The 27,485-nt window shown below is 39.1% G+C and overlaps 1 long non-coding RNA gene across 1 annotated transcript; it reads right to left on the bottom strand.

The window, feature by feature from the left end:
* Positions 1–281: 281 nt before the first annotated feature.
* LOC112948573 lies at positions 282–27,485 on the bottom strand. The gene is made up of 3 exons (XR_003249649.1): positions 27,459–27,485; positions 18,342–18,437; positions 282–319 (listed from the first exon to the last, which is right to left on the bottom strand). It is a non-coding gene; the product is annotated as an uncharacterized LOC112948573 (long non-coding RNA).

Raw genomic sequence — 27,485 nt, 5'->3', positions numbered from 1 at the left:
ATTTAACAAAGAAGTGATTAGACACCAGAACCATTTGCGCAGCACATCACGGAGCTCTGCACGGACAAAAGTTTCAGCTGCAGGTTTGGCCTCTCATTAAAACAGAGCTGAACCTTTGAGCAATCAGGCATGGTGGCGAGGCCCTTGTCTCCTGGTGCAGACCCTCGGAGGCCGGTGCTGTGTCTGCAGCTCTCCAAGCGCCCGCAGCAGCCTGGCAGGTGACGCGAACGAGAGGTGACAGCGGCCCCCTCCATGGACTTAGCTGTCCTGAAGGCTGACGCGGAGGAAGAGCAGGTCTTTGCTGCGTCTCGCCTGGGCCCTGCCGCAGAGACGAGGGGAAGTGTCAGCGCTGCGCTGCTCACGTTGACACGGTTTTGGCCAGCAATGCAATCCCAGGAGTAAGGAAATACAGAGTAGGCTGGCACGCCCAAGCATCCACCACCCTCGAAACACCCTTCCCTACTTCATCTCGGTAGCCTTTGAAGACTTGGCTTTCTCTGTCACACAGAATGCAACACCTGGTGGGCCTGCCAAGCAGGCCATTCTGATCCCCAGCAAACCCAGACATCTTGAACCCCCCCTTGAAGCCCCATTTCCCAACTGAGGAGCCCCTTTTAATGCATTTGAATACATACATAGCAATAAAGAATTATATTTACACAACTCAAACTGTTCGAAGCAGCAACTGATAAACATGACTTCTTCAACTCTAGTCCTCAAATTTAAAATGATTTTTTCAGATGTGTGCGTAAGTGTGAAAGAAATGTATAATACATAAGTGTATCCTCTATAGGAAGGTACCCATGAAGTATCTCATTGGTTGTATCCATACCTTCACCATAAATAACCAAGTAGTTTCCTATGAAATATTCACCCTTAAATTACTGTTGTTCCCTATGCTTAGGTTATGGTTAAAAAAAATGCCTTTCCACATTCAAGTACGGTGCTGTACAGTAAAAATAAACTAGCACTTATTAAATTAATCTACATTCACAATACATCAATGTCTTGACCAAAGGACATCTTTCAAAACAATCAAAATACAGATTTTTTTAATGAAAATAGGAAAGCTGTGTGGTTGTTCCTTTTCTTTTAATTAATGACCTAACCAACCCTGCAAGTGCCTCACATGAATTGTGAACTACATCCAGAACTCACTCTGACGCAAATAGATCACATAAACTTTGGACGTTCTTCTGGGATATATTTTGGAAACAATCTTTCAGCCAAAATGTCAATATTTTGTGAATTCTTCCCAAATGAATAAAACTATTTTTTATCTTGCGTTCTGTAGCTTGATATCTAAAGGAAAAGATGAAAGCTGTCCAGACAGAAACAAACTTTAAGAAGAGAAAAACACGTGGAAAGATTGAAAAATAAAGGGAAAAGAGTAAAAGACGTTGAAAAGATGGAGGCAGGCTCTCCATACTGGTGGACAGCAGCAGCAGGAGGGAAACTCATTTCCTATTAATCCCTCTTAATGTCCTGCTCATTCCCACCAGGTGCCATGGCCACAAGGCTTGGTTCTCCTCCCTGTCAGTCTGCCTTGAGCTGGTTCTCATGAAAAGCTGCTTCATTCCCCACTTCTCCTGAAATCAGCCCTGCTCAGTACCAAAGCAAGCGGCTGTTAGTAGCAGAAACCCTCAAATCTTCCTTAAAAATCCACCTAAAACCTAAAGAAGGATCCCCCACCAAGATATCTTGATTGATTGGTTCTTAATAATTATTTTTATTTTCCTTCTTCTATTTGCGCCCTTTTCAACTTTCTTCCCAACACTAACAGGACAACACATTTTCTCTGTTTAAATATTCCATTTCTTTCTAAAGGGAAGAGGTGGTGACACTTGCCCTTAAGACAGACAACTAAGCAGTTGTGAAGCAGGGCACTGACTCTATTGGTCTTGGCGCAGGGCAGCTACCCAGCAAAGCAACAGGCAGGAGCACAGAGGTGGTGCAGACTAGGAAGACTATTTAGATGTGATCATATTCAATTGACAAAAAAAAAAAAAGCAAGTATTTTATGTAAATTCATTGAGAACCTGACGCGTCTTTGTCTTGAAGATTTATTTTTCAAGAAATATTCATCAAATGGCATGTCATACATGAAACAAATCAGCTAACTACTGCTGAGGAATTTTTTTTTAATTACTTGCAAAGGTATACTTTTGACTATTTCTTTTTTAATAAGACATTATTTTGCTGTATATGTTTTTAAGCTCATCAGGAACCTGGCAGTTTCCATGTGTCACTTTGGACCTTATAAATAATCAGTAATAACGAGTTAGCTGCCTATAATTCAAGGAAAGCACAGAATCCCAACAGTGCTATGCCTAGGCAATATTTTAAACGGCAGCAGAGCAATCCTTCTGATATCTTCTGGCCTGCAAGGGGAAGAAGTGACACCTAAGGCTATGTCTACATTATTTATACCACTTTGATAGATTAAATCTTTGCCACAAAGATGAGCTTTTGAAACATGCCCCAAAATGTTTAAGGATTCCACAGGTGCTCTTCCTGAGTGCAAACAAAGGCTCCTCTTTGTAGCAGGAAAGTCAAATTAAAATGCAAGTCAGTCCTGGGAGCGATAGTTTCTGCTTACAACAAATCTTTGACTGGACATGTTGGAATCATTTATTTTTAACTGACATAAATTTGGAACTTGCCTTCATTTTTTATATTTATATATATATATATAAAAAAAATGAAGGCAAGTTCCAAATTTTATATATATATATACACGCGCGCACACATGTCTTTATGTTAAAACATATATATGTTAAAACCTATATAAAGATATGTTTACATATCTTTAACATATATATAACATAGAACATTTATAACATCTATAAGATATATCAGTGATAAAAAGATTCACCAATGAATTAACACTGATACAATTAATTTAATTGTTTTGTATGTACAACCATGGAAACAAATTTAAATGTCTTAGAGGAGCCTCCCTGGTACAGAAGGGCAGAAGTCACATCTTCATATGAGATTTCTCAGGGCAAAAATTTGTGCAGATTTAGTTCAGAATTGTACAATTCTTAGAACGGTACAATTCCAGTACCAGCAAAGATTAGACTCTATTCCGTTATGAAGAAAATACTTTAAAAATACGATAGAATGTAATTCAAAGATGAAAACACATATATTTGATTCTCATCTCTAAATGTCTACAAACCGTGCAGTTGCCCACAGCCATCATTTGGGGAGCAAATCCCCCTCTAGAGAGTTTCTTCCAATGTAAAACTGCTCATTTAAACTATTAGAGCTATCCCTTGTTGTTAGAGATGATGGTAACACAGCATGCTGTCTATTCAATTAATGTCTTAAATATTTTCTCAAATTATTAATGGAATACACTTCTATGGCAACATTAGCTTACAATGTAAAATCATCTACAGTCAATGAGTGTCCTGAAATATAGCTGGAAAAAAAAGTTAATCCGTCTATTTGCTATTCCAGGACATATTCATTTGCTGTCAGAAACACATAAAATACATAAGAAATGAGATGTGGCAATGTCTTTATGTGGGACCATGAAGTTAACAGATAGATGAACATGCATGTCTTTGAATTTGATTTATTCAGATATTTTTCTTAAATACCACTGACATTATTTTTACATGTGGGGATTTCAGTCACAGTGGTTATGACTGTCTTGTAAATATTTACAGTAATTAGTTGGATCATAGTTCCTGCCAGTTATGACTGGTTGCTACAATAAGTAGTGCGGAATGCAAAAATAACTTTCCATATTGTAAACTTCTGTCTCAACTGGGGTTGGCTCCTCAGAATATTAAATTTCCTAATTATAATGAATATATTGGGCACTCAGACAACACACAGCACAGTCAAGAAGAGCATTAGGTAACATGAGGATCAGCATGATGGAGCAACTTGTGTAAGACCACACAATACAGATCTGGGGAATGGACCCAAGTTCTCCCATCTCTTCCAGAGATGGGCTTAGAGGAATTATCTCCATCTATTTAAGGTGCTAATGAGGAACATCAGATAAAATTTTAATATGAAGTCAATCCAAACCACTTTTCAAAGTCAGGAAGACTTTTACAAAGATGGAAAACCGTCTGCTGTCATTTGGCCTGTCTGAGTTAAGGAGACAGAACTTGGGGCAGATTTAATTGCAGTAAATGCAGCTCCGTGGATCCTCTAGCTGCCCTGCATAACCCTCTCCTCTCCTCCTGGAAACTGCCTGAGCAGAAAGGACGGCTCCTTACGGGAATAAGAACTATGAGCAGACAAAGAACAAAGCATGAAGCAAGGACTCCTGGGGGACATAAATGGAAATGTCACCAAGAGCTTCTACGGATGCGAAGCTCCCCAGGGAAACCAGGCATGAAATATTCCAGCTCCAAAGAGAATATGTCCAGCACGTGAAAGGCAAGAATCCCTAAGGAAGCACAGAAAATCTCCTTGGCACTAGCTAGAAAGGGCAGAAATCACCAGGTTCCCTAGAGACATCTTCTCATGTTTCTGAAACAGAAGACTTTGTTCTTTTTTATAATTATGATATATAGAAATGGCATTTTCTTAATGATAATTTGATCACAATTCCTTTTAACTGCACTTTTTTCAGTATTTTTATTTTCGCAGCATGTGGCTTTGGATCTAGTTGCCCAAGATTTGGAAAAGAGCACGAAATTTTTATGACATCACTTGACTGGTGTGAAAACTGATTCAAGATGGAACATTAGGCATGACACAAGTCCTAACACTACAAACTCACCCTGCCAAATCTCAGTCATAGCTTTAATAGAAAAATATCTGAAACATATTAAGCTGTCTTCTTTTTTTTTTCTTAAGTATAGCTATTATTTCACTGACTTTGATTCTGTTCCTTATTATTAGACTATTTAGTCATTTCCAAATTTGAAGGCAAGTGAGAATTAAGAGATTAAAAGCCTACAAACCATTTCTGCACTTGCCACTAGAGTTAAAACATTCTGAAACAAATTACCTCTTAACCAGCTCCACAGATTACAGTGGCGTTGTACAAACAGAATTTGGCCTTTGAATTTTCATCTGTAAAGAAAACACGTCGAGTTACATTACAGTTAGTGAAAGCTCAGGCAGAATAAAGATCAGAAAATGTTCTTTATTCCGATCACTTAACCCAAGGATGAGCAGTGGCTTCTCTTCGCTTTCGCCTCTATGACAAAGAACAAAAGGCCAGAGTTTTAGGACTCCTTTCAACATAAAATTGCTTTAAAATGTGCTCTCTGAAATACATTTCTTCTAATTCCCAAGGAGTTTATACCAGTATTTTTCGAAAGGCAATTTGGAATTTAACAAATACAGATACTCAGAAATGTCTCAGTGCTTTCTTGCTTTCACGGGAGGACATTAAGGTCTTTTTTTTCCTCCAAAGTCGAGATTACTTTTGAGTGGTTGTATCCATAGTGACCAAATTTGGAAGCAAATAAGATTGCTGTAATTGGAACTCAGGATGATGTATTAAAAAATGGTTCCTGTGGCCTGGGCCACAAAACCTGGGGGCAGATGCACGGGGGCAGCCAGTCTGCCCTGTCCAAACATCATCCCCCTGGGCCCATTTCTCAGTTGCTTTTGAGGTCTCACCTACAGTTTAAGTCTGAAGTTTTTAAAATCATTTTTATCTTTATAAATTCCATTTTTAATGGCAAGACTCAAGAAGGTTCAAAGCCTCAAACTGCATTATTAAATTTAGACAACAGAAACTTTCCAAGTGAAAGACTTGGGAACGTGGTTCGCTCAGGTTCTCCTTAGGTGGAAACCTAGGGAAAAAATCTGACTTGATCCGATTTATTTATTCCAAAAGATAGATTGTCTGTTTCCATGCTTTGTTCAACCACCTTTCCTCTGATTTCAAAGCACTGTTTTCATTACAGAATTCCGGGTTTTTCAAAGTTTGAGAAAGACTGAGACTTAAAGGGCTAAGGGGTGTGAGTTGACAGGTAGATTAATTTTCAAAGAGTGATGACACTGCTTTAGAAATCTAATGTGCTGAAAAATATGTGAAAGGAAAAACAATGCAAAACTAGTTTTTGCATGATAACGTAACACTGAATTTTCTTTGTCTGTCCATGCTGCAGCCACATTATACAGAAGAGTAGAAAAGAAAATGGCAAATTTCAAATCAGTTATCATGGTGTTATCAGCTTTAAAAAATTAATCTTTTCCATTCTTTTTTTTTTCCCCCTTTTCCAATGGAATAAATAAGCAGGTCATGGCTATCAATCTCCATACTGCACAGCAATATTTTATTTTCAGGCTGATAGCTTCACATGATGAATTGTAGTCATTAGGAAGCATGATAGTGTGCTACAGTAGCTTCAGCACACTTGTAAGTGTTGCTGACAGGATAAATTGGGAGGGCTTGCTTATTATTAAGTTCTGCATTTGAGATGTAAATATTATCCAGAGTATGCACTGTTCTTGGCAGCTTATCAAAGCAAAACTTTTTTTTTTTTTTCTTTTTTTGCCAACATTCGAAATGACATTTCAAGGCAATTTCCTCAATAAGTATTTTGCACTTGCCAAACTCAAATGCAATTTTATGTTCAAAAATTAGGGCAGGCCACTATTTACGTTAATAAAATGTTAAGAATCACCTGCAGCACTTAATCTACAGTCCAGGTGTATCAAAACGCCCACCAGAACCTCAGAACTGCAAAATGAGTTAGAACCAGGCATAAGGATTTAGAAAGCTGGGTGAAGAATCCTTTAGTAAATAATTATATGTGCAATGCAGTGGAAGTCAACTCAGCAGCACCGAGCAACCAAGCTATGCAGGTGGACAAGCTGTCAAAGGTCTGAACCGATTAGTAGGATTGACTCTAGGTGCCAAGGGAACAGCTCGACTGCACAGGACCTTTCTTTTTTCTAAATTCTCCCTGCATAAAAGCTTCGTTGCTCTTGTAGTTCTAGCAGTCAATATGAAAGCAAGGCAGCTTCACATGGAAATTTCAAGAGGTGGCCGTAGGAGTTCTACCGTCACAAGAAGGCTGGGGTAGGAGATGCACTTGAAGGACACAGAGTGGAAATGGGCTTTGTGGCTGGAGAGTCGACTCTTAGCTAATCCTTAAAATTTCTGCTGTTCTTCTTAAAATAGCATCTTTCCGATGTCCACCTGCTAGTCAAGGGAATAAAGTCTAGTCACTTCAGTTATGTGGGATATATAAGCTAAGAACTAAATATTCTTTGAGTGTCTGCAACACAAAACCGTACACCTATGTTTTAAATTTCTCCCTAGGCAGCAACATTTAGTTGAGTATTAAGGATTTCATTCTTCTTTATTATATAACCTACTGTAAATTTAAAAAGCTAATCTCTGTAGTGAATGAGCAATGTTCACAAATATATTCTATTTACAAATATATTCTTCGCATTTTGACATAAATAACTAATATCTGTAGGAACTCCTATATTCACAATATGGCCTCTTCAGCTACAGAAGTGAAATAACTTTGTCCCATACATATCTGAAAAACGTTTATTACCTTGATTGTATTTGCATTCCCTGACACTAGCAAGAGCCAAAGGAAGACGGCTTAGAAATCTCAGCACAGCACTCCAATTTTTGGTACTTTCCCATCTCACTCCAGAAGCTACAGCTAGTTAGAGAGAGAAAAAATTACAGAGCACCTGCCAGTCTTTGCAATAGTCTCACCTCCTTTTTTTTTTCTTTTATATTTTCTTGACAGATGCAACGACTCACTTGCCTGCCTTTAGTCCAGAATGCTGTTTTGGCCACTTCTTCTAAATCTGAGACCTAGTACTGAAGAATTTTATGCAGAGCATAGAAATGCATTCAGCTCTCCTACAGGCCAATATTAAGATCACCTCTGCTTAAAATCCTCCCTGCATTTCCACACCGACTGATCTAAGCCTATTGCACATTTTTTTCATTGCATGCAAGCTGCCATCTTGTAAGGAAGGAGGAATAAACATATGGGTAGGAAATATGTTAGAATAATCACTTTCTGCACCGATACATAGTCGTCTGTATAGACATCAGAGAACACATAATATCTCCTTTTCTCCATGCTGTGCCATTTCACACCACCTCCCATTTCACATGGAAAAGGCATTTGACTCTACCTAATAAAAGCTCAAACTCTCATAGCTTTACTACCAAGAGGAATCTATCTCAAATAATCTTATTTGCTTCAGCAAAAATATTCTAAATTTAAACTACCAGGTGTTAAAACAGCACCAATGTCATAATGACTAATGAAGACAAAAAATCACATAATTTGCTTTAGTGCACAGATAAGTATTTTTTCCAAGGAACATGAAAAAAAGCATGGGAGTAGTGCATAATAGCTGAAAAAAATGTCCAATAGTTACACAGCTAAGACTTAGGTATATCAGGCATAAAATTATAAAGGTAGAAAAAGTACTGAGTATGTAATGAATGTATATAACACTAAAAAACACATAAGTAAATACAAAAATAATACATAAACTAAACACACACTATTTAAGAAACCCTTTTGCTTTTTAAAGAAGACATGAAACCAACTAAATATAAAATAAGAATTTACAAGTTTCTACCCCAAGCGCCTCAGATATTCAGACAGAAAAGAAACTGGGGATAGAAAAATGAGGAGCAGACACATTATTCTGCTTGGTTCTCCTCTATGATTAATAAGCAAATTATATATCACCACTTCTCCTCCAACATTTCAGAAGCGTATCTGGTCTTTTGGGGAATCTATGCCAAGTAGCTGCCAAGACTTCCACACTCTCTGTGTAGATGATTAAATTGGTCAAAATATTGTTATGTGAAAAATGAATATGTCAAAGGATAATGAATCTCTGGGTTTGGAGCAGTCTGATAAACCTTGCAAGGAAAGCCAGAAGTGTGGAACTTGCTCGGGAAGAAATGAAGAGGAGCTGACATGATGATGGGCACGAGGTCTCGAACGAACAGTCATGCACTGCAGTGCTCGGAGGTTTGCACCCTTTTTTAGCTTGCACCTACTCGGTTTTCCTCCTTGTTATTTTGTCTCCATGAAGGAAATGTGGATTTGAGGAAAGAAAAAAAAAAAAAAAATCTTGTATAAAAACTTCAGCAGTTGAGCGAGCAGCACCTGGTTGACACTGTTAGAAGTGCAGACACTCCCAGTAGTGAGTTGTAACTAAACATCTAGATATTGGGGATGCCTAATGTCATCAGATTCTTTAATGATAAACACCAAGGTTTTGAGTCACAACAGCTAGAAATAGCTGTGAAGCCAGGGCAGGGTGCAGCAGGAAGGTTGCTCTGGGTTCAGCTTGCAGCCTCAAACCCATGGACGGCCAAGGGATGGACAGGGGCAACGTCCTCCAGCCAAAGAGCTCAGTTAATAACGTCAATATTCATGGACAATTCTAGAATTTGATCATTTGAAGTCACTCTTCTCAGACTAATTTAACCCCATCCCCCTGTCCAAGAAGTCAAGCCAAGCTTTGTCATTTAGAGGTAATTTTGACAGAGATGCCAAAATTTCACCTCAACGTCCCTTTTGTTTTTGGAAGAATATTCCCTAGGGTGACACTGTCTTCCTACAGATGTAAAAGCAAGAAATATTCCAGGGTACAGAATTATCAGAAACACATTTTGATCTGTAAATACTATCCTTAAAAACAAAAACCTCCAAACGTACGTTATAGGCCTATTTTCATGATGACAGTCTCGCTACATTTGTTGAATTGTAAACCATGTAAAGCTCAGCAATAAAGCGTCTGCAATCTGTAGCAGTAATGGGAGGCATGTCTCATAAACAAGATAAGTTGTTTCTTGCCAATATTGTTACACTTCATAAATACGAACTCAAGTCTGTTTTGTGTTTCCTAGATCAGTGGCAGACTTTTATTTTAATTAAACACAACATATAAAATATTCATTTAAGAAACAAACATCATTGTTTTAAAGACATTATAATAAATTAAATTAGAGTGTTTTGCCATCCAGTCCTTGCACAAAAGAACAATTTTGAATTTTGAGTGGATTGATACAGTGCGAGTGTCCATCAAAAAATGATAATAGGAGCATGGTAGCTGTCCTCCAAATAAATGAACTGTTTATATTTCCTGATAATGTAAGTGCTTATATGAACTCCTTCCAATTCCCAAAGACTAGTCATTTAGAGTGTGGTTGTAATTAAGAAACTACATTACATGGCAGAAAGGAAGATGCTGCCAGTACCATTTTATGCAGCAGCCCTAATAAGTGTTTCATTTCACATTGACAGCACTTTTGTCTCATTCTATTAGCCTGATACTGGATATCTTTGTTAAAATCACCCTCGACAATCTCGATCCCCAAAATATTTTAGCTTTTGAAACTTAGATTTCTGATTGTAGATTGCCCAGACCTCTGTATGTCCATGATGACAATATATCAGCTTGAAACCCTTTCAATGCAAATACCTTTTCTAGCCTGTGCAACACAGATCTAGCTTCCAGAGCTAGCACAGAAGCTGACCACACTTCATTCTATACGAGCAAAAATTTAAATTGTAAACTGTATATTACCATTTTAAAATAACCAAAATCACTGAATTATGATTTTAAGTTTATTGCTAAAGTCATTGAAGCAGATTTCAGAAAAAAATACTTGCCAAGGTCACATCTGTACTGAATCCATGCTGAATCCAGTGGGCGGACTGTACAAAAGAGTGGCACCTAGAGCTCGCTACAGACTGGCCAAAAACTTTGTACAGATTTGATAGCCTCACTCGGCTCCAGCAAACTGGGAAGAAAAGAACAGGCCACCAGCAGCAGCAAACTACTGCTAAAACTTAGCCTTCTGGGGAACTTAAGAACAAAAACAGAAATAAAAAACATTAGGAAAATAACCTTGAGATAAGCCTATGTCTTGTGCCAGCAGAAAACAAAATGCCTCTAAAACACACATTTTCAGCTCAGGAATCCTCTGTTATTCGGTATTCAGAAGAAGCTGAGAGGCACCTCTGAGGCTACTTGCAATTTTCCCAAGAGGAAGTCCTCAACCAGCCCCAGATTCAACACGGTCAAGAAAAGATGCAATGAAATCACTTTTGCTTCACCTCAGATGTGCAATAAACACTGACCGGCACTTTCCCAGCGCCATCCTTCTGCAGGATTCACATTGATTCAAGACTTAACTCCACCAAATCACCAAAAATATCCAACAGCAAGGGAATATTAAACTTGCATTTGGCTGAGAAACACAGAATTTCCATCCCTGTGGCTCTGGCTTCTCCATGATGTAGAAAGTTGTACATCTAGATGCCCACTACCTCTTTGCTTCCACATCACAGAGCTTGCAAGAGCGACCACCTCTCCCAGTAAAACTCTAAACAAAAGCTGGCCTTCTTCAATCAAGGGTTTGGGTTGGTTTGAGAAGACATTTGGCGCTACTAAAATGTTTCTGTTGCACAAAGAAAATGTCATCTCCCAAGCTTGTCATTCTCAGATGTCCAGCCTTTTCCACGCTAACCCAAAAGGCCCGTTTTGTGATTGGGTATCATATTCTTTACAAGTCATAAATATTTGTGGCATGTGAAAGACGGGACTCATCAAGGAGATCTAATTACAGAGTAAACCGAGAGGACTGTTGTTTATACCGCCAAATGCCATTCAGATGCGCCAGCTCGCCAAGGCCATGGACTGCTGGCCACCACTTCCTTCATCCGTGTCCTCGGTGAAACGAGAGTTTTATTGGCTTAACATCCCTTAGCGCCCTCGCTACAGGGCTGAACATTTGCAAGGATGCATGGAAGGAGAAGTTTCCCTCTACTTCTGCAACACAGAAAGTGCAGTTGCGATGCTACGTGACGGAGCAATGTGTTAGTTGAGAGGGTGACCCAAGGCCAGGCAGCGTTAGCACCTTTCTTTGGGAGCTGGGTGTAGCGGAGGCTTCAAATCTCTCCTATTTGGTGCTGCAGTTCTGTGCTTTTGCTGACATAATCAAATTAGAGCAAGTTATTCTTTTTTTAGTGTGTGTTATTTATCTCAACTGGCTGCGAACTACGCTTTTGCCTAACTGAATTAATTACTCTTCCGAATAACAACTATATTAACTTTGGTTTTTCGATTAGCATGGCAAGAGCCTTGAGCTGTTTACTTGATAGTCATTCAAAGAACTTTTTTTCCTGTTGTTCGACAGCTTTATCATGAGGTTCTTACCAAGCAGAACTTGCAAAGCGTTTACCAAAAGCTGACGACCTCTGCAACATTGATGCCAATGTTGGGACACAAAGAACAAGAAGTGGAACATTATCCCATTTTGCAGTCGGGAACACAGGCAGTACTTTGAAAGACTATTGCCCAGCCTCTCAGCAAGGTGCTAGCTAAATAATATAACTGTCATTTCTGTAAAAAAAAAAAAAAAAAAAGAAAGAAAAAAGAATATGTTTAACAGGGAATATATAAAGCATGTACGTGAAATTAGGTATGTTCTTAATTACTGTGATGACTCAAGGAATGTTTCAGCAGGTGTGGAAGCCGAGTCACACCTACTGAATAGGAACGTGAATATAAAATTGCCCTTTTTATTACACTAGTTAGGCAAACACCCATTTAGAGAAATATATTTGAAAAGTATCTGCCAAGTCAAATATTTTCTAACATATTAACTATTATAGAAGTGACTAGGCAAATCCCCAGGTGCCTTTTCATCCTAAATGTACAAGTATCATAGCTAATCCTAGTAAACGACTGTGCACCTTCTGTTTCAAACTTATTAAAGCCTGGTGCCTAAAATGCCATGCAGCTGGGTGTAGGATGTCGTGTTTGGGAAACCAAGGAACACATCCCATGGTTGCTTCATGATGCCCATTAGGAACCAGGAAAACCTCTCACGGAGCAAAGCTGGGATCTCTGGAGACAGTAAAAGTCTACACAGCACCAAGGTCTCTCCACTGATAGGAACAGGGGAGGATCAAGGAGGACCACGAATATTTTTCAGTTGGACCAACGGCTCTCCATTCAACAACATTTTTGAAAGTTAAAAAATTTACTTCCATCAATTCTAAATATATGTAGGACTAAATATAGTAAACCTCAACTTGAAAAATCACAGCTAAAGCTAACATACACTCGGTCTCAGTCTGTGCACCAGCTGCGGATAAAAATGTGCTGAAAAGTAGAACATTTTGTCTCTTTTCATTTATCAAACATTCAGTTGCAAACACACAGTCATCTGTTTAAGAAGAGCTGAGAATCTGTTAAAATTATTCGTTTGATAGTTTTGTGAATTTAAATCACATTTTTCTGTGGAATCCAAATTCTCAGGTAACTTTTTAGGGGATAATACTTTCAGTCTGAAGACTTTATCTACTGGAGGTCTTCTTATTAAAGGATTTATGCATATTGGCAAAAAAAAAACCTGTTAATTTATCTGTTCAAATAAGGAATTCATTTATACAGAGTGTCATTTTACAAGACACAGAATATATGTCTGCATCACGCTTGCAGAAGATTAACAAATCAACCTAGCTCCTCCTAGCAGAAATTCAGACATAATTTTATTCTTTTTCTAATATAGCTGATTACATATGATTAGCCAAGATCATAGATAGTGTGGAGTGTTATAACCTATGCCAACTTTGACACTTTCACAAGGAAGAATTTACATAATTCTATCATTAATAAATCCCTAAATGAATAAATAATCAGGAAATAGGGGACAAAGAATCCAGATTACTACAGATGAAAAGTTTAAACAGATCTGTGACTTCAGCCTTTGCTCCCATTTCAAATGCATAAGAATTATAAAGGATGATCCAAGGTTCCCTCAAATTTTGGAGGCCAAATGAACTTTCCACTGCCTAGGTTAGAGATGTCTGTATGGAAGCTCAGTCTGTATAGTTTCTTTAAAGCCAAGGGAAAGAAATATAGAAGGAGTTTTCTTCTCTTCCTCAAACTTTCTGATTTCCTCAGTGATCTCGCTCCATTTCAGCCCCTCTCCTAACGCTCCCGATTCCTCCTTCCTTCCCTCCTCCTTGCATATACCCTTAACACTTGCTCTTCTCTTCCTTCCCGTCATGATACAAACATGTATTTAGCCTCTGCCATCTCAAAATGTCCTCCTTGCTGCTGGCAATGCCCACCCCACTGCCTGGTGGCCCCTTTTCTCCTTATTTTGGACTTCCCAGGAGATGGTTTCCCACCTCTCTCTCTCTCTCTGGTGTGCCTTCCCTTAACTGCATTGCAGACTGCTTCCCTCCACATTCCTCCCCTCGGACTTCCTCCATTCCACTGAAAAACTGCTTTGCAAGGATATGAAGACTGCGCATCTCTTATCCCTCTTCATAACCTCAAAAAAAACCAGTATTGCTTCTTCATCTTCTTGATCCCATCCCAACTTGGCCATGTTTTTCTTCCTGCAGTCTGACCTTCACTTGCAAGGCCCAGACACCCTCCTTCTCATCTTCTCTCCCTACAGGGGAGGAAGAGCCGCCAAGACACCCATATGTTACCTTTCCGACAAGCAGTTTTGCCTTATCTTTATATTTGAGGGCAACATCCCACTGAAGCAGCTCCTCATGCTCAACCAAATGCTCTTTAAGTCTCATGGCTTCCCTGGTGACAGGGAAAGGGTTCATCAAAGTGCTAGCGCTGAGCTGCTCTGCGAGTGAACCTCCCACGCCCCGAGATAAAAATAAACAACAGAATGCAGAAATACTGCTAAGAAACCATATGCTTCTCATTTTTGGCTATCACCAGAAGGATGAGAATTATTGGTGCAATGGTTCCCTAAGAATCAAACTGCACATGAAGTAAAAATGTAATAATAATAATAATAATAATAATGCATGCAGATAAGGTTAAAGTATAGACAACCTGATGAAGTGCATTGAATTTATTTATTTATTTGTCTTAGCAAACTATTTTAAATTGTTCTGTTCTTTTCCCTCCCAGCTCAGAGCCCCAGACAGCTGGAGGTGTTTAACGAAAAAAAAAAGTGCTATGCATTTTTTCCACAATATGTAGAATTCCTATTCTTATATTAGTTTTTATTCTTAGACGCTCAGGCTGAAATTTGAGTTCCACTGCAATGCTCCTACTAATTGCCTTGAATAATTCAAATTTTACCACTCTCAAGGGCACAACTGGAGCCAGACTGTTATAAGCCATATTTGTTACTCTGGAGCCAACAAAATAAGTATGTTTTATGCCATAGAGTGTGCTAAGCTAAAGTTACATTATTTTGTTTGTTTCAAATTGAGACAAGTGAAGAAATCACAGCGGATTGGCTTGTCAAAGGAGCCTACCAATAAACACAGAACAAGCCAAATTTTACTTTTAAAGCAGCAGGAACACTCCAAAATCGTAGTGTAACCCTGAAAATTGCATTTTGGTGAATAAAACTGGAAAAGGCCTAAACCGTGGGATCTCTCTATTTTTGGCTTAAGAGAGAAATTCTAAAGCTGCTGATGATTTGAAATAGGTCCTGAAGAGAAGGAAGGAAGGAAATTAGAATTTTTTTTTTTTTAACTTACCAAATTGTCTTGCCTGTGTAATAACACTGAGCATGACTGTCACTCTGAAGACATATTAGCTCATTTAGGTAATTAGTGTGAGCAGCATGTTTCCCTGCTTATTCCATTCAATTATAGGGTGCTCACTTTGTCATTACTGGAGTATCTTAATGTGACTTGTAATTAGTGTAATTACAATCCAATGTTAATTATATCTGCCACTTAGACATAATTTTATATAGTAATGGTCTTATTCTCAATAACCTTATTATGTTGTTTATTCAAACAGGAATTTAGCCTTCTTTCATGCGTCAAATATGGAGATTACAAAAAGAACTGCCTGTCATTTTTGTAGTTATGACTAGGGGATCTTTGCATTGCGAAATCATATTTGGGGCAATCAATGAATGGAGAAAACCAAATTACAGAGACTGATTATTAGAGACATGCTGAACTAACAAGAATAATTTGCACAGAAGGCACATTAAGACATATGCAGGTTCCTGAACGCGATGGAGAGAGGTCAAGGTCTACGAGTTAATGCGAGAGAGGAACGGGAGACTGCAAAACCCACCAAATGTGGTCTATAAGTTCTCCAAAGTCTCCGCACTGGGAGGTAAAGATAAAGCTCATTCTAGCAGTGACCAGAATAATGTTTTCTTGCACGTAGCCCACGAATGCAATGAACTCTCTTGGGAAGTAAAGCCCATGCCAGACCCAAACCATACTGTCACGTCTGTTCTTACTATCTCCAAGAAATATTTAGTTTCATCAAATGAGGGAAAAAAAAAATACTAAACCAACGCACATATTTCTCCCCCTATAGAGACCCAAAAGGACAAACAACACATGATAAGTATTAGTCATGTTACTTAGTGCATTATGTTGAAGAGGGGCATAAGAACCAGAGGAGAGGAGAAGTCTGGCAGCTAGCTGGGAGATGGAAACTGAGATCCCTCCTAATCTACGTCTTTTACTAAGAATCTGAAATGAGTTTCAAGCTTTGAGCTCACTCTTTGGAGCATAATGAATCATTCAGATTTCCATGGCTCAGGGTGATGTCCCAAGACAGCTGGCAGCTTTCTCTGAGCTTTAGAAAATCAAGAAGTTTAACAATGAAATCAGAAAATCAATGAAAATAGTAAATCTTGGACATGGAAAGCAAGGAATGATACTATCACTAACCCGACTGGAGAACTAGGAAACATTCCTCAGTACTGAGGAGAGGCTTAAAGTGCAAGATTGTATGTTCCCACTTAAGCTCCATCCTTTGCTTTCCTCCAAACTCCATACCCCAAAACTGCTTCTGCCCTAGGCCCTTTGAAAGACACCAGTGGGCTCTGGTGTTCTCACCATCATTTATTATTTTTGAACTGTTCTGGCAGGCTCACATACAAGGTATCATCTTAATGCTCCTTTTTTTTTTTTTGCCTAAAAAATATTTAAGGCTAAATCTGCTTTAATAAATAGGTATGAAATCTGCTTAAATTTACTTTAAAGCTGGCACACCATTGAATAGCTCACCACTGCAAAAAAAAAAAGAAAAAAAAGGAAATTACAATTAAGGTGCTTATTCATAAGAAAACAAATGGTCAAAGTAAAAAGAAAATACATCACTCAGTTATACAATAACTATAAACTATCCTTCAATAACTATAAACAATCCTTCATAGGATATAAATCTTACTGCAACTTCCATTTAAGCAGTGATTTCTCACTGGTTGCCCATTAAGTCACGCTCCTATGAGAAATCTTCAGTAAACTGATGAGCCTACCTGTTTTACTTATTTTATTTAAATGCAAAGTTCATTCCCTAATGCCAGGCAATATTTTTTTTAGGAGATTATTGCAGGACTCTGATCTCCATAGAGCACTCACTGCCTCTTGCCTTTTACTGCTCAGATGCAATCAGCAGCTCTGGAATGGGCGCTCAAACCAGTCCTCCTCATTAAACATTAACTAGCAGCTCTTCTAGCTGGTTTTATTCCACTTTATCTACAACAGCTCAGCTTAAAGGACAGAGCAGAAAAATTGTGCTGTCTTTCACCACCTTAGTGCCCTACCAAAACAGGAAAAACTTGTGGGTAGTAACAGCTATCTGCCTCCCTTCTATTACTTTTTATTATTATTATTACTTAATTTACTTATTATTATTAATTTTCTTATTACTACCTGCTACTCTAGCTGCAAATAGTCTTAATCTTGAAAACGTACTCAAGAAAACTGGAAAAAAAGGAGTCTCGATTACTGCTTCACACTTACTCTCAACCCGTAGGCAGACCAGGATTTGGTTACACCTCCCATTTCACTATAAACCCTCTGTGGTTGTCGTAAAGCTTTTCCACGTTGCTGAATATTGAGATTTGGTTAGATATTTTAGATAATTGAGATATTGTGAGCAAGAGGCAGCAGAAAGCAGACTGATGGGGATCAAAGGTGATTGGGAAAGCGTTACCCAGCGCACTGCTGGCACGCGACCGCGGGGACGGCAGGTCGGCCACGCCAGCACCCTGAGCTCCCTTCTCCCTGCACAGCTCCACAGCATCCACGAGAAACGAGAAAGGGAGAAACAAGTGAGGAACTGGGTCAATTACCAAACTGCAGACATGCAAGTCACCCGAAAGCTCAGCAAATACAGCACTCCTCTAATTACACTTACAGACACATACATTTGTTTTTCTTGGTAATTAGAATTTTCTATTGTGCTTAATACTGTTTTCTGTATTCTTTGCTTAACTGCAATTTAATTTGAGAGTGGATATAATTAATAATAAACATATCTTTTTTCCCCTTTTTTTTTTTTCTGATATTCTCTGGCCTTTTTTAATGCTATTCCTTCCCCAGCTATAGATTTAGAACATAATTTTTCCCAAGTTTTCTTACAGTTTACGCTGGAACCAGCTCAGTCCCACATCCACAGTCACCTGCAACCAGGACCCTTCTCAGGCATCACTTCTCCAGTGCAGTTCACAACAGTGCCTGGAAAGGTTTGTAAACATAATAAATGTGGCAGTAGTGACTGCTAACAGCCCAGGAGGATATCCAGACCGGGCTGCGCTTTGCCTGACTCACTTTTCTAAAGAAAGGGGATTTTTCATCAACAGAGCGAGTAAGCGGCTGCCCAGAGCAGAGCTCTCCTTTAACTGAGCTTCCCTCGGCGCTTGCTCCATCACCAAGTGCCAGGGAAATGGAGATGTTGTGCAAATGTTTAGAAAAGATGACCTGCTTTAATCTTAGCTGTCATTTCCAATACTGTTTAAGTTTACCCAGGCTCTCTAAGAAGGATGGAACAATGTTTAAAACATTATTCATTCCCTTCCTGTAAATTCAGATGGTTTTCTCCTTATCTCAGCCTGGGGAATCTCAAACTGAATCTCAGATCCTGCTCCCCGATTTGCCTCATTACTAGGACGTAAGAATAATAATGTCAATATTAATGTAAAATAAACTATCAAGCAACTTCAAACAAATAGAAAGTGAAGATTTCATTAGGATGCTGAACTCTCGTTAACAATCAGATTTGGGTACCTAAAGGAAAATCTCCCACAGGCCTATTTGTAGCCGCACGGCGGGGAAGGGAATTAACCTCAAAACGGGAACAGAGCCTTGCAGAATGGGCCACAGTGACTTATCCTTCTGGGTTTGTTTTCAGCTCTGCACTTCCCCTCTCTCCTGTGCTAAAGCAACAAGTGACTCATCTACTTCTCCCCACTGCAATTCCCCGGCTTTTGGCTCCCAGCACGGCCAAGGAAGAAAGCAGCACTCTGAATTTAGAGCTGGGAAATTTAAGCTCTCCAACAAACAAGAAGAATGGGTATTTTGACTGGAAATAGACCCTTTTTCCTCTGAAAAGCAAAAGTTTGATACCCAAACTCTATCAGGCCACATAATCAGTTTTATAAAATATGTGTGTATATATATATATATGTATATATAAAGGATAGAACAGAAACATAAAATCCACATAAAATCATACTATCCCAAGTCCTTTTTCTAACCCTTTCCAAAGCCCTTATGCTGTTACTGGGCTTCTAGGTGTCCCAGAGGACTGCATATTCATGGCTAAGCTTGCAGGTGCACTTCGTTGTCTTGGGGAACCATAGGAGAGAGCAGAGATGATGCCCAAGCTGCATCCTCCTGTATGAAACCAAGCTACTCTGAATTTTCACCATCCCATGTGTATCTGTGGATCAAGAAATAATTGGCCTCAACAGCAATAAGTGATGAAAAAATGGGGCAACCAAGAATACCAGTACCAGCAAAACTACACCTTGACAAAGTCCAAGTGCACCACTTCTAGAAAAACATCCTTGCAATACAAATTCTGCCTCATCTACACGAGAAAGTCTCTGCACACTCGTGTAGCTCCATATGCAGGGCCCCCAAAGCAGCCGCAGCATATGCTTATGGAAGGTCTTTTTCTGCTGGTCTGGGAGCATCAGCCTTTAGCGGCGTAAGCGAAGCCGACAGGAGCACCAGGGTCAGGGCAGCCACGGCCACACCACAGACTTTTGCACAGAGATACCATCCAGGGCCATGAATTTTTCACGACCGCAGTAATCACAGCTGCGCTAGCAAATCCTTGCAAAGAGGGCAGCTTTGGGCAGGAAGAGAACAACACGGTCAAAGCGTTTTGGGAGCTCCAACCCCCTCTATCTGGGGATTGCCGGCTGCCTGCCCTGGGCAATTTGTGATTTGGTGCAGAGTATTTTCCCCCAGAAAAGGTATCACATAAGCCACAGATGCAAACCTGTAAATGTATCCATGCAGCATATATATATATATATATATATATCCATATAGCCAAATGTATGTGAACATTTGGGAACAGAACTCAGTTGTTGCCAGATTCTACCCTTTCCCATCTGACCCCTTGTCACTGCACTTCTTGTTCCGTTCAGATATAAACTTAATTTGCCCAGATGACATATCAAAAATGGTGCTGAAAATGGTGCTGAATACCTACTGAGAGGATCTGTAGGAATAACAATGAGTAGCAATGGCAAAATTATATAACTTCATTCTTGAAAAAATATATGTTTAAAATCAAATCGAAAACACTAGCTTCTACAATTACACAAAGAAAGCAACAGGAAATGGACAGGGGGGAAACTATTTGAACAAGAAAAAGAGGTAAGAGTATTTAAGTAAATACGCCTATACATGAAGAGCTGCAATACCCCAAAGACCAGACAACCTCAGCAATGAGACCCCAGAAACTCGGGATGACTCAACTGCCATACAGAGATTGAGGTGATATCCTAAAAACTCCCTGCTGTGCTGCATTAACAATCAAACCTCCAGCAGAAATTTTGCCTTGATCTAACAGGGAGCCGGTCTGAACTTCATCTGTAGTTCATCGTTTATCTCATATTAGGATCTACTTATTTCAAAACTGATTTTATAGCTTCAATTATTTTTTCATGGAACTTCTTCAAAGTAAATAACATATGTGGTGCTAATAAAATCCAAGGGTTGCAGTTGCTGGCATTGGTAGATGAAGCCTAATATTGGGTGTAAATAATACATACGGGCTGTTCTGATAAATCTAGTGTCAGAATATAGCAGTTACCCTGCTGCCAGAGGCCTCTGAGCTTCTGTGTAATACTCATTGGCTCTGCCTCTCTTGTAACTTCACACCAAAGTAATAGATCCAAAGGACTTTGATGGAAGCATCTAATAATGCCAAGACAAGTCAAGGCTGAATCAGGCTCCCGGTTTCTGAACCATCCTAGTAAATGTAGAAAACTCTTGGGCTGTTCAGACAGTAAAGCAAACTGGCCTGCACACAAAACCAGAGTTTATTACTAGAAATAATATTACTTTTATTCTTTTTGGGTTTGATTTGTTCAAAAAAAAAAAAGTATTTCTAAGCAAATATATTCTTAAATTGACTCATATGCGGCAACTCCAAGAGCCAAAACATGATGCCATGTTGAAGGCTGCAGCCTTCAGAGGTGGAAACTCTAGAACTAGTGGGAAGCTTCTAAAACACCGTCTGTCTGGAAGATTGTGGGATTCCTAAATATCAGTTCACCCCTACGCAGCAGTGGCCCAGTCCCAGGTAGCAATAGGGGCTGGAACATAGATAAAGCAGTTTTGTGTTTGAACGCCTCAAAGAAAACCAGTTCTGTTTTATGAAGAATCCTATGCTTATGATTTGTTATTTTTTCCTTTTACACCAGTTGAGTCCTGAGCCCGACAAGAAGGACCCTCCCCAGCTGTGCAGGAAGAACAACCTGACTATTAGGCTACTATTCGTCTCTCCTTCCTCTTGTTTACCCACTAACAAAGAGAAACACAAATCTCTCTCATGCCTTTTCTAGCCAAAACATTAAACTAGAGAGGGGAAAAAGTGTTGGTCAAGAGAATCTGGACAATTATACCGATTCTTATATTCAAAAGCTACCTGAGAATATTTGCAGAAGCAGAAGGCATTTGTATTTAAGTACATTAAACAGTGATAGATTTGTACAGTCCCTAGCCTCCAACTAATGCAGATAAGTAATATTAGACGTAAAGATCGCTTTCCCATAAGAAATCAACAGGATTTAACCACTTAATCTGGTTAAGTTCTCCATAGGAGTCCTTATCTCAAAACATGTTTAAATGCTTTTGAGCATAGAGGGTTTTTCAGTCAAGATTTGCACTCCGTTGCTGACATAGGCTGGCTTTACACAAGAGTGTATTAGTGTATGCCAGAGTTTGTACAATTATAGGCGAAGAATTTGGGAGAAAGACACAATGTCAGCCTGGACATTACACACATTATCTACCAATAATTCTACCTAAAAACAAAACAAAAAACCCTTTTCATTCTTCAATTTCTCTTACCTGGTTTCAGAGATCATTGCACTGCTGTGAGATAAGTCAAGAAAAGAACCGTTCGTAGCCTTAAGACCCAGTTCAAGGCCTAGAAGTCCAGCCTAAAGAAGAGGCCTTCTCATAACACGCCACAGCCAACCCAAAGGGGCCAGACCTTGTCTTGAGTGCTCTGTTAAAGCACAGTATTAACTTTATTGGAAAAAAAAAAATACATATTTTGATTGCCTCTCAGTGTCAAGCTCTTCGTAGCTCTCTCTTTACGATCACCACAGTATTTCGGGGATTATCACACAGGTAGCTCAGTTCTACCTCTCCAGGCCTCCAGCTATCCCACCATTCTCACTAACACAACCTCACATCTGAAAACTTTTTATCTTTACATACCTCCACATATAAAATATGCATTTGTGTATATTTGCCTGCTTATCTACATAAATAAACGCACAGCTACATAAATACGTGCAACCACAGCACTGCTTTGAGAGCTGAGCCTCTTTCCAGTATGTCACCAATCTTATGAGTCTTATCAGGCAAGATTTTGAAAGAAAAAAAAGGCAAATACGCAGCTCTGATCCAAGCTGTGTCAAATTTATCGCCGTCTATAACAAAGGACTAGTGTGATACATATTCCATAGAAGCGTTATATTATAATCGTACTTTTTGAAAGAAATGTCAAATCATTGAAGTATTCTTGGTATTCCACGGTAGGAGAGACATGGAGATCTAATAATGTATATAAGCCAGAAATTAGATCCCAATCCAAACTCATCAGTTTGATAGCAGTAAGTCAGACGTGCTATTTGGGTTCAGATTTAGCACTGCATTTTTTTTTTTTTTCTATTCCTTTTAAAGCAGCTGGCTTTTTCACAGATTTTCAAAATCAAATAGATTTTTCAATAATATTTAAAAATAAATTACAATTCAGTTCCAATAAAATAGAGTAAAAATAAAGAAACTCAAGCAATATCATGAATATAAACTCAAAGATCTCTGAAGAGAAAAACCAGTCTAGCAGATGAAATCCAGAATGCAATATTTTGAGCAAATTTTAATTAGACACCAGCCATAGCGCTGAGTGTCAACACTTGAAAAATAAAAAGCACAGAAGCTCAGAAGTGAGCAGTTATGCCATTTAGCGTGTACGCTGATCTACTTGAAAATCATCTTGTCTCATTCATGCTTTGTCATTCACAATATGTGACACGAGGAACAACTTCAGCTCCGTCTACATTAGCAAGAGCCAGTGGCCAAGAAGAGCATCTCAGAGGGGCAAAATTGGTGCCAAGGACTTGACTTCCCCACTGCACCCATTTCAGGGGGGTTTCTACTGCGGAAGAGCAAAGCACATGAATGTGGACAATCCAGTCCTAACCCAAATGTAAACTCATCCTTTGAAATTAGGAGAAATGCAGGAAGCGTTCAGACTGAGCAGACCTTGGTGTGTGCTGGATTTACATAAGGAAACTCTTCTGTCCTACACCCAGGTGATAAAACAAGATCTTAAAGGTTTCATGCTGAACATCAGAAGATGTTTAAGGTGTTCGTTATCACCAGTTTCGTTGTTGTTTCATAAAGCTACAAGATAAAGATTGCACCTTCCAGATAGGAATGAAAACATAACAACACTTATGTGCAAACAAGGAAAAAAAAAAAAAAAATTCTGGAGAAAGTAAGTTCTTGTTCTCTTGATGATCCCGAGTATTTAAGTGAGCTTTTTAAAAGATGATTTGGTGACATTTTTCTCATTCTGCCATTCCTCCTGAAATCATTTAGTTTGATTAGCATAGGCCAAGCACAAACAGAAGGATGAATCCCACCAATATTTCCCATCATTTCTGATGTGCTGGGACATCTCTCGAGTTGAAGACACAGCTATTTAACATATAGGGCAGATGCTGCTTCTGCCCATAGCCAAGGGCTATGGGGCACACTGACAGTCCCATATGTACTGAAGTGACTGCTAGGTCACTGGGAACCTGGAAATTTCCCTCTTTCACTAGGAATAGCTTTCTCCATCTAAGCCACGGGAAAAAGCACACTGAGGTTAGTGAGCATCTCTGCACTGCACATACACAATATTTTCCATTAGCTTTTTGACGATATAGATCCTAAGATGGAGAAGATGGAAGTGTCCTGTCTGATTATGTTTTAAATACCTTGAAATTTTGAAATTATTGAGTGGAATCTGAAGTTGTTCAGTGCAGTAAGTACCGCTGCACTCGATCTAGTAGTAGTAGTGGAAGTAGAACAGTGAGCCGAGAATAAAAGGGATAAAACTGTCCAACAAAATTAAATATCTCACACCTTTGAAAAAGGTCACATGAATCCCTCCTTAAATGCCCACGATGCTGCACAACACATCTCTCCCGTGCCTTTACAGCACATTATGCCCTTCTAACTGCTTTCCTTCCTCCGTTCGCTCTTGCATCTCTCTCTTGACTACTTCTAACATTTTCAACATCTGACAAGCTGCCAATTTTTTGAAGAAGCCTATTTCCAGAAAGGCTTCTTTACCTCAAGATAGACAATTTCTCCCCAAACACGCCTCTGGAGCAGAGCCCAGGGCAGGCCATATGCCACCCCAGCTCAGGGAAAGGCTTACGTTTCAATACTTAATGCACCTGTCACGATAATACCAGGCACTTTCCACCCCCGGTGTAGGAGAGAATCCAAACTTCCTGTGGGATGTGCAAAACCAGCACTCAGCCTTGGGAGCCATCCAGGCATGGCTATTAGAAGAGAAAAGCTATTTCTGCAGGCTTGCAGGAATTGATGGCATCATTTAATGCCTCATCTTTATATGCAAGTGTGTATAACCCAGTTTTTCCGCAGCTGCTACGACATACGTAAATGCAGTATTATCTCCCAGCTACGTTGTAGCACGCAACATAAATAGTATTGGAACTTATGTTGGGCATAACTCAGTAATTTAAGACATTTACTCACGTGTGAGATACCCATGTAGTGGCCTACCACTTCTACAAAATAACTGACCTGCTTAAGGTATGGTAAGGACAGAAATGTTATACATACTTTCTAAATCTACCTTCCTACGTCAGACAGTGTTTATGGAAATAAAGTCATTGAGCTGATCATTTTTCATCACTGCAAACTGAGACTACACTGTATTTATTTATCAAGAAAAGAAATGTCAGTCTAACTGATATATGAAGAATCCCTAAAAATATCTACAGTTAGAAGCTCAGTTTACAATATTAGCATTTTTTTTTAGTCTGTGTTTATCAAAAAGCATGGGCTTAATTTTTATTCTTTTTTATAAAATCCTAAATTTTTGCATACTCTCTAATCAGATAAAGTAATTTTCACCTTAATTTACTAGTGCAAAGATTGATCTCGTTATTTATAAATTTGGTCCAAGCATGTTTTCCTAAAGTTCCTAAAGCTCAGCTACAGACCACAGTAAAACTCTGTAATTCTCAGAAAAAAAAATTGAAGGATTTCTAAGATTGCATTCAAACACAAGAGTACAAAACTTCACAAAAAGTACAGTTATGGGCAGCAGAATGCCTTCTATTTTGCTTCAGTAATAAATCACTTTCCTGACTTCAGTTAGTAACAAGATTTTTAATCCTGGAGATTGAACATATCCTCTAATTAATACAAAAGTAGGGACTCATCTTTATCTTTAGTAAAAGATTTGTACACTGCTCCAATGATTTGGATTACATTTTTAAAGAACCAGAGACTGAAACTCTTCAATGGCCCTTCCCATTCCTCAATGCATTTATAATTCAAAGGTAATAGGGAACAGTTAATAATTCATACGGTGATTTTAGGGCTTTTATTCAGAAACCTTTTGCCTGTTGACTTAAGAGTGTGCCAAAAAATATTCAGGTATTAATACCTCAGCAATTTGCAGCTCTACACAGATGAAATCTCTGAATTTATCCAAGTCCAGATTTATGGTGAGGAATCAGAGCACATCATTACAGGCTTTGAAAAAGTACAGAGGGAGGCAACAACTTTCCCAGGCTATTTAAAGCAATATATTTCATTTCAGTTCTAGCTCTCAGTCCTCGTTTGCAGGGTTATTTTTGATGGCGATATTCTCACAGTTGCCTGAGAAACTCCAGGAGCGAGCTGCAGTTTCTGAGCGGGCAGCTCCGCCGAACCAGCAAGGCAAGTCCCCCTTGGAGGGGATGCCAAGGAAAGGTCCATGCTAGGAAAGCTCAGCCTGACAAAAACCAAATTCCCATATTCCCTTAATCCAACAAGTATTTGATTCTTGAAGAGGGTTGGGGGTTTTTTTTGGTTTTTTTTTTTTTTTTTGTTTGTTTTTTTGATTTATTTTAACCAACTCTCAGTTCTACTTTTCATTGACTTTACTAAGTTTCATTTACTTTACTAAGAAAGAAATCTAATAAAATATCAGGATTTAGAGAGGAAGGCTTTGTTTATATGGATGTGAGCTCGGTACTATTTTTGCTTTCCTCCGAGTATACTCATATTAGATTAGCACATGTAGGTTAGATATTAGGAAAAATTTCTACAGGAAAATGGTGGAGTTGCCATCCCCGATAGTGCTCAAGAAACGTGTAGATGAGGCCCTTAGGGATGGGGTTTAGCAGGCAGGCTGTTGATGGCTTTATGGTTGGACTCGATGATCTCGAAGGCCTTTTCCAACCATAATGATTCCATGATCTGCCCCATCTCCTCCCCCAATCCTGTCCCAATTAACATTAAAAAGAAAGAAAAAAAAAAAGAAAAGAAAAAAAAGAGACTCCAAACGGCTCCTAGCACTCGATCTAGCTCTGCCTGCCAGGCAGAGGGAATTTTGAAGATGGCATACCATCAATTTCCTTCATTTGTGTCAGAAGTTGAGCAGCTGCCTTCTTACCAGGCTGAAGCGCAGCCAAAAATCTTTTCAGGCAGCCCAAGAAAAAGCTCTTCAGAGGAACTAAACTCAAAGACCCCAAAGTATGCAGCACCCTTCTGAACAGGCGTGTGTTAATATTACTGCACTGCATTATCAATCGGCAACGTGGTGGAGAAGCCCAGAAGGAGTAACAAGACTCCTACGTGTGATTACACTGCTCGCCAAGGAACAAGCACACACACTTGAACTTGAGAGCTTGTTATTTCTCTGTGGCCAGCGAGAGACATTTAGCAGTATTTCCCCCCCAAACTGGTAAGGAATGTGAAAAAAAGATTTACCTCCACAGTAAATGGAGATCCTCTGTG

Source organism: Nothoprocta perdicaria, unplaced genomic scaffold (assembly GCF_003342845.1).
Source record: "Nothoprocta perdicaria isolate Ctin4 unplaced genomic scaffold, notPer1 scaffold_27, whole genome shotgun sequence".
Taxonomy (NCBI): Eukaryota; Metazoa; Chordata; class Aves; order Tinamiformes; family Tinamidae; genus Nothoprocta; species Nothoprocta perdicaria.
The sequence above is the reverse complement of the archived record's forward strand: the minus strand, read 5'-3'. Positions and strand labels throughout refer to the sequence as shown.